The following is a 12,234-nucleotide window of genomic DNA, read 5'->3' as shown; positions in this document are numbered from 1 at the left end:
GTTGCTCTTCTCGAGGAGAATCTTTGTGGTGTTCTCTGTATTTCGTGAATTTGAATCTTGGCCTGCCTTGCTAGGTTGGGGAAATTCTCCTGGATAATATCCTGCAGAGTGTTTTCCAACTTGGTTCCATTCTCCCCGTCACTTTCAGGTACACTAATCAGATGTAGATTTGGTCTTTTCACATAGTCCCATATTTCTTCGAGGCTTTGTTTGTTTCTTTTTACTCTTTTTTCTCTAAACTTCTCACTTCATTTCATTCATTTGATTTTCAATCAGTGATCCCCTTTCTTCCAGTTGATCAAATCAGTTACTGAAGCTTGTGCATTTGTCACGTAGTTCTTGTGCCATGGTTTTCAGCTCTATCAGGTCATTTAAGGACTTCTCTACATTGGTTATTCTAGTTAGCCATTCATCTAATCTTTTTTCAAGGTTTTTAGCTTCTTTGCAATGGGTTCGAACTTCCTCCTTTAGCTTGGAGAAGTTTGATCGTCTGAAGCCTTCTTCTCTCAACTTGTCAAAGTCATTCTCCATCCTGCTTTGTTCCATTGCTGGCAAGGAGCTGCATTCCTTTGGAGGGGGAGAGAGGTTCTGATTTTTAGAATTTTCAGCTTTCCTGCTCTGTTTTTTCCCCATCTTTGTGGTTTTATCTACCTTTGGTCTTTGATGATGGTGACGTACAGATGGGGTTTTGGTGTGGAGGTCCTTTCTGTTTGTTAGTTTTCCTTCTAACAGTCAGGACCCTCAGCTGCAGGTCTGTTGGAGTTTGCTGGAGGTCCACTCCAGACCCTGTTTGCCTGGGTATCAGCAGTGGAGACTGCAGAGGAGTGGATATTGCTGAACAGCAAATGTTGCTGCCTGATCATTCCTCTGGAAGCTTCGTCTCAGAGGGGTACCTGGCCATGTGAGGTGTCAGTCTGCCCCTACTGGGGGATGCCTCTCGGTTAGGCTCTTTGGGGGTCAGGGACCCACTTGAGACAGTCTGTCCGTTCTCAGATCTCAAACTCCATGCTGGGAGAACCACTACTCTCTTCAGAGCTGTCAGACAGGGACGTTTAAATCTGCAGAGGTTTCTGCTGCCTTTTGTTTGGCTATGCCCTGTCCCCAGAGGTGGAGTCTGTAGAGGCCGGCAGGCCTCCTTAAGCTGCGGTGGGCTCCACCCAGTTCGCTGGCTCATATTTTCAAAGTTGACTTATTTCCTTAACTACATAAAATATTGTTATTTTTTAGAAGTATCATATAGTTCCAATATTGGCAGTCTTTATGGGGATGATTATATATTCCATTGTTTTTCCTGGCTCTCATTCACAATACGGTGTTTCTCTCTGTGTTGCATTTTATAGTGTGAGCTGTTCATTTTCCTTGGAATTTTATGAGAATTTTTTGAAGCCTGGGATGATGATGTTACTCCAGTGAGGATTTGTGTTTGCTTTCTCCATTTGCCTTGGCATACTGCTAACCCAGGAGTAACTTTAAATTAACTTCTATACTTGAGGGATGTGTGTGTGTGTGGTGTTGTGTTTACCACATAGTTAGTATGAATTTGGACCACAAGCCTATGTGAGAGCTAGTCTGTGATAGTGAATTATAAAAACAACAAAAAAATTTCCCCTCATGTGGTGTCAAGGATGAAAGAGGCAAATTTACTTTATTACCTCTGTTTCTCATTCACCCTTATAGAGAAGGGTTTAATTAGAGTCCTCAGCTTTGGTGGTCCTAGAGTTTTCTTCTCTCACCCACATTCCTATAACCTTGAGTACCAATGCTTCCTTTTCATTTAGGGCACTGCCTCATTCAAATGTTTATTGCCCTTTTATAATACTACTATAATAGTGACTTCAATTGTTTCTTGGTCTCCAATCCATTCCCCCTCACCGCCACTTTGACATTACCATCCTGGTGATCTCTCTAAAAAATAAAATAGATAATATGATCATCAAATGGACAGAAGACATTTATTATTCAAGGAACTTCACAAACTGGAGACTAGAGCTTCATTCACAGTAAAATCTCCAGCCACTTCCTCTACCCCTTATATTCTATACTTAAGCTGTCCTAGATTATTCATTATTTTTGGAGCATTTCATGCACATTAGCATCTTTTTGCCTTTGCACATGCTGTGATCCCATCTAGGACACCACTGAACCTCACAACTGGAACTAGGATGAGGCAGGTAAGGTGTCTATGGTGCAGAATTTAAGGAGGCACTCATGCTAAGGTTAATGCAAATTAGATATTGCTTCTGCCTAAAGAGGTGCCTAATGCAATTGTCAAAGCCAAGCTTATATGTTGCCTGTTTATCTTCTGAAAACAGGGATGTAAACGGTGTTAAATACTATATCTCATGAGTACAGGAACTATGCTTGTTTACTACTGTATCTTGATCGTCTAGAATAGTATATAGCAGATGCTCAATAAACATTTGGTGAATGAATGAATGAATGGCTGAGTGAGTAGATTCTCAGTTTCTTGATGGCAGAGAATGTCGTATTCTTCTGTTCCCTGCCTTCTTATAATTCACTTATATTGGACTCCTAAAAGATGTTTGTTGTTCGAACAAATGGAAGGAGGGCCTGCGTAGCCCTGTTTTGGCACCTGGAAGAGTCTGGGTGAATGGTAGACCTTCCCCTAGTACCTACACGTTGCTTGCTGACAGCCCCTTCCTCCTGAGGTTTTCTGGCAGGGCATAGGTGCAATTGGGCTGAGACTACCAAAGCTGCCCAGCCCTCAAATCACCTGGAAGCATCTAATAGACATGAATTCCTGAGCCCCTGTCCCAGAGAGTCTGATTCCATTTTCCTGAGACAAAATCCAGGAATCTGCATTTGTATACATTCTCTGAGTCGTTCCAGTAATCAGTAAAGTTTGGGGACCAAGACACTAGGGCACTAAGAATCTAATTTTATTTTTCTAGATATTCATACCGCTATTTTAAAGTGATTGCTGTAATGATTTCGGGATCCTGAATGTTTTTAAAAATACTTACACATCTGCAAATGTTTCTTAAATATGTCACAAGACATCCAGAAAGTATGGATTAGGAGGAGAAGACACAACCACAAATATCGTATTTGTGAGGTTCAAATCTAATCTCTGTTTCTCTTCTGTCTTCTGTAAGCTTCAAGTGCCATCCCAGAGGAAACTGCCCTAAATAGATGGACTGGAGAGTGTTGACCAGTCAAGAAGGCAGACAGGAGGAGAAAAATAGAACTTAAAATAATTCTAGTCCCAATGGAAAATAACTTCCTCATTGGAGAATGAGTTCTATAAATAATTGAGATAGCTGATGGAACAAATAGCTGAAAGAAAAACATACGCACTTAGCGTGAGCCTCAAGCTGTTCCTCCATCCTTTGGTGACGTTTAGATCTGAGAAGCACATCTTAGGCATTTTGAAATAATGGATGTCATGGAGGCGTTCTGTTCACAGACATTAAAAATAATCCACTCCCTTAGAAATAAACATCTAACCTAAGCCATGAGGAATTCTCCGTGAGAGACAGAAATAGCTTCTGTAGTCTCCATTGCTCTTTAATTTCTATTTCTACCATTTCATTATTCATCATTTCTATGCAGTTCACTTTGTCTGTTTATTTAAAATGTGATTCCAGACGACAGGCAACAGTCCCAGTGTTCTCAGTCTTGCACAGCCCTTTCCGCCTTGAGAAACAGAAATTATATAACTTGTTTTCAATTGTGCAGACTGGGGAGGATTCACATGTTCAGTTTGGTGAGCTTCCAGGAAATAATTTTAAAGTGTTTATCTGAAGTTTATCCAGACTTTCTTGATCTAGAAGTTAGACAGGAAACCTAGCAGAGAATGGAAAGAAATGAGGCTCTGAAGAGAGGTCACTATGAGTGTAGACTGATTCAGCCAGGACAGCTCTGAGCTGGGATGCCCCCCCGGTATTCACATGTTGGAATGGGAAAAGCCTGATTCTAGGACTTACGAGATTTAGAAACTATGTTCATATTAGTGTATGCTACCATTTACTATTGTTCATTGCTCTGGTTACTATGGCTGTGTAACGAACTACCCAACATGTCATAGTATAAACCATTTTATTTTGCTCATGATTTTGTGGGCCAGGCCTCTAGAAAGGGTTGTACTGAGTGGTTCTTGTTGGGGTTGCAGTCAGATGTTGAGCACCTGAAGGCTTTCCTGGGCTGGATGTAAAGCTGGCTTAGTCAGGTGGCTGGCAATTTACATTACCTGTCCGCTGGGAGCTCCATGGGAGTTGTTGCCTGGAGCACCTGCACACGGTTGCTCCATCATGGTTATCTTAGGTTAGTCAGTCTGCTGGCATGGGAGTTGACTCCTCCCAGAGCAAGCGTCCCAAGAGACCAGGCAGCTCTGAAAGGTTTTTTTTTTTTTTTTTTTTGCCCCAGCCTTGGAGATCACTCCTATCATACTTTACTGGTTAAAGCAGTCATAAGCCCACCCAAAGTCAATAGGAGAAGAGATATATTTCACCTCCTAATGGTAGTGGTGTGAGGGATTTATGGCCATTAAAAAAAAACAACCATTGCACTCACATAATACCAAACATTAAATAAAACGTATATGTTACTTAATCTTCACAAAACCCTATAAGTAGGTATTATTTTATTCATGTTTTATACATGAGGAAATCTAGATTCACGGAGGTTAAGAAATTTTTCCTAAGTCACATAGCTGAAAAGTGGTTGAGATGGTAGGTGAACATACAGCTGTCTCCAAATGTCTACTCTCTCTGTTAAGCTGTACAATGTTTTAAAGAGTCAAACTTTGTCTCAAATCTTAGTCATTGCAGCTGTTCTAGGCAATTGGAAAATTCCACCCCATATAGAATGTAGGCACATGAAATGCCAATTGGAGCCTCCTGTCAGTCCCTTCAAAATGAGGAACATTCGTTCATTGGAGGTTGTGGCAAAACTAGAATTAGAATCTCGTGTGTTATTGAGGGGGTCACAATGCTGAGGCTGAACAAATGAGAAACGGATGGTTGGAGGAGGGTCCTATAGCAAAGGTATACACTGTTCATTGGCTAAGCCAGTGTGAGCCAAATGCCTGTGTAGACAGATGGAGCCACGCAGAGTGTTTTTGGGCCTGTGTAGCTGAAAGCAGAAGCTGTCCTCCAGGACCCAGAGACAGGGAGGGAGGAGAGTAGAGCAGAGCTGAATCCTCAGATGAGAGCAGTGGGCAGAAGCCAGGGGAGGGCCTCATAGAGCTCTAGTTTAAGCACAGAGACTGGAGGGCAAAGAGGGGGGAAGTCATTCCTCTTTTTGCTTTACCCCTTCCTCTCTTCTCGCCACAGACATTTATGAAATGTTTCTAGAAAGGGTCGTAGGTCCTGGAGATAGAGTGGTGGACTAGCTGGATACCCCTGCCCTCTTGGAGCTTACAGTCTAGATGGGGAGGGGAGTCATTAATAATTACACACTAAGGATCTAATTACCATTATGATAGGCGGTGGCAGAGACTTCTAATTGCCCCCTCCTCGTTTACCCTCTTCTTTTCAGTAACCCGGGACATCCTGGAGTAGGAGCAGGGCAGGCAGCTGGAGAGGGCAGTGTAGTTCCCAGCCTCCCTTACAGCTAGGAGTGGCCATGCCAGTCAGCCCGGGCTCATAGAAGTGATGGGCACCACGTCTAGGTCCCAGCCTTACAATGTAAACTAACTCCCCTCTACTTTTTTTCTTCTCCTTTCTCACTGGCAGGAAAATGGTAACAATTTGAGCAGACACCTGACATAGAGATGTGACAAGGCCACGTTGGGTGTGGCCTTGCCAGCCTTGGCCCCACCCCACTGTTGTTATTATAACAGATGAGCTCTTACCCTAGATGAATACAACAGTATCCCTGTGAAAAAGTACAGTGTGCCGTCAGGACATATGACTAGGGAGGTTACCTCATCAAGGGCTGGTTAGAGTGACTAGATTCTGTCCTGTGTAACTGAGAGCAATAGAAAGAGTTGGCAATCCACTGAGTTTGTATGTAGAAAAAAAAAAGAGTTGGCAAAATAAGCAAAGCATAGATTGTAATTGTTTCTTTTACTACTTGCTTTCAAAATGTCTTGGCTAAAGCCCTTTTATTGCAGACAAAAAAGGACTAAATTAGAATTTCCAGATAAAATATAGGATGCCCAGTTAAATTTGAATTTCAGACAAACAACAAATTGTTTTTTTCTTTCTTTCTTTCTTTTTTCTTTTTTTTTTAGAATAAATGTTCCATGTAATACTTGGGACATAGTTCCATTAAAATTTTTTCGTTGTTTATCTGAGTTCAAATTTAGCAAGGTATCTTGTATTTTTATTTGCTAAGTCTGGCAACTACAGCCAGCTAAACTCTTTCTTCTTAAGATTTATTTATCTTTATATTGGCAATGCCTGGCATATAGTAGGAACTCCATAAAAATTAAGCCTCTGAGATAACAATGGTAAATCACTGAAGGATCATCTGAAATGTAAAAGCAATAAAGGCTGAGGGTTGTGCATTCTTTCAACGGTTTTAATTTGCCATGATTAAAGATACTTTGAGTTTCGGTTTTCTACTGATCATCCCAGTTCAGATAATCTTAAAAAATTCCAATAATGCTCATATCTTCCAATATCATCTGGGGACTAAAGGATTCTACATTTATTCTACAGATAATGGATGCTTAATTGTTTTATTTTATCCTTTAAATTTGTATTTTTTGCCATGAACACTCTACCATTGGGGAGGCTTAGTTATTTTAACACTTCCAATTTACAAGTTGTATAGATTTTTTTAAAAATGGAAATCTTTAAAAAATATGACCCTTATTTTTCTGCTTCTTAAGTAGCATCAGACAAATTGGTAGATTTTATTTTTTATTATTTATTTTTAGAGACAGGGTCCTACTCTGTCACCCATCTGGAGTGCAGTGGTGCAGTCATTGTTCACTACAGCCTTGAACTCGTCTGCCTTTTTGCCTCGGCCTCCCAAAGTGTTGAAATTACAGGTGTGTGAGCACAGCCAAATTGGCTGACTTTAGATCAAAGTTTAGAATCTTTCTCCTTGCCTAATCTCCTGCCGTAATCTTTGGTGATTTTGATGTTCCTCCTGCTGGCTCTTCTTAGCACCTGAAGCTTCAGTTCTATGTCCCCTGTCCCTATGCCCTCCAGGGCATCAATCTCATCATCATTTGAAATGGAACCACCCCCAGGATCTAAAACTTGGAATTGTCCTCTTAACCATGGCCTATTTTCCCCTTCTGTCATGTCCTCACTTCTGCTGGTTATTCTTTGCATTCACATTGTAACTTCTTGACTTTTGGCCCTTTCCTGTGTACTAGCTCATTACCTTTTTGCCACTGTGCCAAGTCAGCCATTCATTGGTGACACAATGCCCAGGCCTGGCTCTCTCACTTACGGCTTTGTTGGAGAAAGGCATGAGACTAGAGAGTGGTTGCACCACACAGGATTGCTTTTGATGCGTAGGGAGAATTTACTGGTGTCTAGTGGTCTTTCATTAGCACTTGATGCCATATTGAGTTATTCTCAGTGAATTTTCCAAACCTTTTCTAATTTCTGTAACCATCAATCAAAACTTTGTCCTGACCCTCCTTTCTCTACCTTCTCCCTCCAATACCTATTACTCCCCAGCATCAGCTACCACTTCTTTTTCACAGAGTCTCACTCTGTCGCCCAGGTTGGAGTGCAGTGGTGTGGTCTCAGCTCACTGCAAGCTCTGCCTCCCGGGTTCATGCCATTCTCCTGCCTCCGCCTCCTGAGTAGTCAGCTACCACTTCTAAGCAGATGACCCTTATATTTCTGTCACTGGCTTCAACCTCTCTACTAAGATGCAAACTCATTTCTACCATCTTTTTTTTTTTTTTTTTTTTTTTTAAATTCCTCAAGTCAGCTACTTCTCTTTACTTTACTTCCCAATTTCTATTAATGGAAGTGTTTAATGGGCAGCACTTTCATGGTATAAACCAAGAGTTATTTTTATTACTTATTGTTTCTTTTAACTTCTGAACAAGTAAGTGGTCCATCTTCTGCTGGGGGTAGAGGAGGCTGATAACTCCTCTATTCATTCTTAGATAATGGAAAGCTTGTCACGAGACACTGTCTTGATACAGAAATGAGAATGTCCAGTCTAGGACCTTAACGTATGAGTTTTCATTAAGCACTTCTTTGTCTGGTGAGGGCTAGCTGTGGGGGCAAGGGGAGCATTCCTTTAGGGGTAAGGGTATGATCAGCTTCTACTTTTCTTTCACCTCCTCCTAGACTCCCCAGCTGCTGCTCCTGAATCCACCAACGCTGAAGAGACTAAAAATAAGTAAGGAAAAGTACATTTTCACTTAATAGACATTACCATGAGATGGCTTCGTGCTTTCTGGGCTGGGCGGATGTTTACATTTGGCTCTTTTTCTTGCGGGCACTGCTGTGGGCTCTTTGCAAATCCCATTCTGGCTCCTCTATGACCCCTAGGAGGCGAATGATGCCTCTCCATCACTGGCAGCTGCTGATACCCACGGATATGCTGACACCAAGGTATGAATACATTCTCCAGGCTGTTATTGCTGGGCTCCCCTGGCCTGGAGGGCCATTCTCTAGGGCAAGATCCCTTTCCTAGTAGCCCCAGGCTCACATTCCTGCTGCAGGTTCCACATCTGATCCCCGGGATCCCATGTCTTTGATCTGAGGAAAGTTTAATTACTACCCAGCTATGGCTCTTTAGTCTGTAGCCAAAGAATGCTCTAGTTTTCTCAGGCAGGCTCTGAACCACATCAAAGTGTCTGAGCAATGCCCATGAAGGCCCTGTTACTGGGTTAGGGTGAAGGGAAAGTTTCTCTTATACCTTCTCTTAGATGGCTGGCTACTACTCACAGCAAGGCTTCTTCCAAATACATTCTCATGAATTTTTCTCAGATTTCAACTCTCTTGAGTCTTTTATGTCCTTGAACTGAATGAGGATCCCCAAGAGGTGTATAACTGATTCTCCAGCATTTCACTTGAAAATTTGCATTTCGTATCAGCTAAATTAATTTGTGTTTGTATTTAGCTGGTCTGTCTCTCACATCTCCGTTGGTATCTGGTATCTCTCATATCTTGGGGCCTCAGTCAAAACTTCTAATTTAACATCTGGTTTCACATGCCTTCCTCTGCCATGCTGGTTTGAAATCTGAATCATCTTTGAGTCATCCTTCCTTCTTAACTTCCACATCCAGTTAGTTAGTAAGTTCTACTGATTTTATGTCTCAAACTGTCCTTTTCTCTCTCACTGCCAGCACTCTACTTCAGACTTTCATTATCCCTTGTACATTGCCTTAGTGGCAAGGTGGTAGCATGACTAGGTGAGTAAGTGTTTGTGCTCTGGATCCACTTTGGTTGGGTTTGAATCCAGCTACACCACGTGTGTGTGTGTGTGTGTGTGTGTGTGTGTGAGAGAGAGAGAGAGAGAGAGAGATGGAGTTTCGCTCTTGTTGCCCAGGTGGGAGTGCAATGGCGCAATCTCAGCTCACTGCAACCTCTGCCTCCCAGGTTCAAGCGATTCTCCTCCCGAATAGCTGGGATTACAGGCATGTGCCACCATGCCTTGCTAATTTTGTATTTTTAGTAGAGATGGGGTTTCTCCATGGTGGTCAGGCTGGTCTCGAACTCCTGACCTCAGGTGATCCGCCCACCTCGGCCTCCCAAACTGTTGGGATTACAGATGTGAGCCACCGCACCTGGCCTACACCACTTATTAGCTTTGTAATCTTGGCTACAGTTATTGAATTTCTCTAAGCTTCAGTTTTGCCTGCAAAATGAGAATAATGATTATTTCATAGGAATGTGTAAGAGTTGCATGTGGTAATAAAAGTAGAATCCCTTGAACATCACAAAATAGTGTGGGAAATACGATCCCTATCATAATTATTTTTGAATTGTTTTCTCCATGTTTACTCTTATTTCTTCAATCCAACTCAGACACTACTATCTGTGGTGGAATGTTTGCAAAATCACCAGTGAAATTCCACTCCCTGTCCCTAAGCCTTTGTAGTTCTCTTCCACACTGACTCTGTTCTTGGCTATTTAATTTGCTATGACCAATGAGACAATGGCAAATGTGCTACAAGCAGAGGCTTGAGATGGGTTTCCACGTAGGAACTTGCCTTCTTTTGCTGCTGGGACCCCTTCTGGTACCATGAGAAAAAACTTGGCTGGTCTATTGGAAGCACATAGTTCAGTGGACATTCACCACGTCTGACTGCCAGCACTAACTGCCGTACATGCCAGCTAAGCCTATCTAGACCAGTCAGCATCTGCAATCGACTGTAGCTGTATAAGCCTAGGCAAGGGCAGTAGAAGAATTGCCCAACTGAGTGTTGTCCAAATTGCCAACTCACTGAATTTAGAGTTAATAAATTAGTTTTGTTTTAAATCATTCTGTCTTTTGGAGCAATTTGTTATGCAGCAATGGCTAACTGATACACTACTGCATTAATTTTATTAAAGAACAGTTCTAATCACATTGTCCTCCTGCTCAGGTGACCATCCTCATTTGCATGGAATAGTCTTGGTTTACATCTGCTGTCCTAGATGGCAATTGAGAATGCCATCTTTGACTCTCAAAATTGCTAGTGTGGAGGGCAAAATCAATGGTCACCCTACTTCTGCTCAAAATCATTATTATTTCCTGTTGTTTTAAATAAACTCTTTGGCTTAGTGTTCAAGAACTTCCATGAGCTGGTTTAAACATACCTTTCAGAGTTCTTCTGTCCCATTCCAAGCTTCAAACAAACTGGGCTGTGGCTGAATCTCCAAAATAGAACCTTCACTTTCTGCTCCTGCATCTAGTCTCTTCCGTATGTTTCTTCCTATGTTTGTTGTTGTTTGCACCCATCTTAAACTCCTACTCCATCTTCGAAGCTCCTGGCCAAACACTGTTTCCATTACATCTGTCCATTTCCCTCAACTGGATGTTGGGCAGCTGATGGAACCTCCATCCCTAGTTCCCTCTCCCAAGCCATCTACAGTGGCGGTGACAATGAACCTCATCTTATAATACCTTAAGCAGTATCTCCTATCCTTAGGTAGTTTTCGTCACCTGAAGTAGAACAACAGCAGCCATAGACAATGTGCAATTTGCCAGATTCTTGAGGACAGGGATTGTATCTTGCCCATTTTGTAATTTCCTATAGTGCCTGGTGTAGTGCTGTGAGTCTAGGAGGTGATCCACAAGTGTTTATCGAGTTGTTTGAAGGCTTAAAGATTGAGGCAAATGCAAATTGCCATGTTCTTTATACACAGTCTTTGACTGGGTTCCTTGGAAACAGACACTGAAGTGGGTAGTTGCTTGCAGAATGATTGCTTTTGGGAGATACACCTGAAAGGAAATGAAGACGATAGGATTGGGCAGAGGGAGAAGCTGACCTGAACATGGTTGTAACTAGGGCTTCAGTCAGTCCTTTGGGAGCTCTGAAGCAGGGTTGGCCCTTCAGAGTTGTTTGCCATTGAGGCAAGGGGGTTTCCAAAGCCCACTTGTTTGACAGTTCAATCATAGGGACTCCTTTTAGAGCTCTTAATTCTTCTTCCACAATATCAGACCAACAGTGACCACTGCCTATTAAGGTCAGCATGCCCAGTTTAAGGATCTCTTTCCCCTACCACCTTTTTCTGCTTCCAATCTACTGTGCGAAAAATATAATTTCTTGTTTTCTTAAAATTTAGTCTAAAATTTTAATTTAAACTTTTTATGTAAAGGCCAAATAGTAAATCTTTAAGGCTCTCCAGGCCATATAGTTTCTCTCTTGACTACCCAACTTTGCTGTTGTAGTGGAACAGCAATCATAGACAATATGGAAATAAATGAGCCACTGCCTTTCAATAAAACCTTATTTACAAAAACAGGTTGCAGGCTGGGTTTGTCTACAGGCCCTTGTTTGCTGATGCCTGGTCTAAATGAAGACTAAATTCATTCAAAGTGGAAATTTAAAGTGTTTTCTTATAAAGGGCTGTGGGTTAAATACATGAAGTTTTGGATTAAATTTCTGATTTTGCAGAGGGATTGAGGGTCTATCTTCTGTGGTTCTGTCTTTGTTTTGAATAGTGAAGATTCCTGATTAAGTCACTTACCTCTAAGGAGGGAACATAATTCTCTAATGTGTTTGATATTTCATGTTTCTGCTTTTGTTTGATAAGAATGTTTCATAAAATAGTTTTTTCCCCAAACAACATTTATTTTAAATTATCTACAGAGTAGCATTAGAGTATATTTGCAACCTGAATATGAGAAAAAACAATT

This window comes from Macaca thibetana, chromosome 2, assembly GCF_024542745.1.
Source record: "Macaca thibetana thibetana isolate TM-01 chromosome 2, ASM2454274v1, whole genome shotgun sequence".
Taxonomy (NCBI): Eukaryota; Metazoa; Chordata; class Mammalia; order Primates; family Cercopithecidae; genus Macaca; species Macaca thibetana.
Note: the sequence above shows the minus strand (reverse complement) of the source record.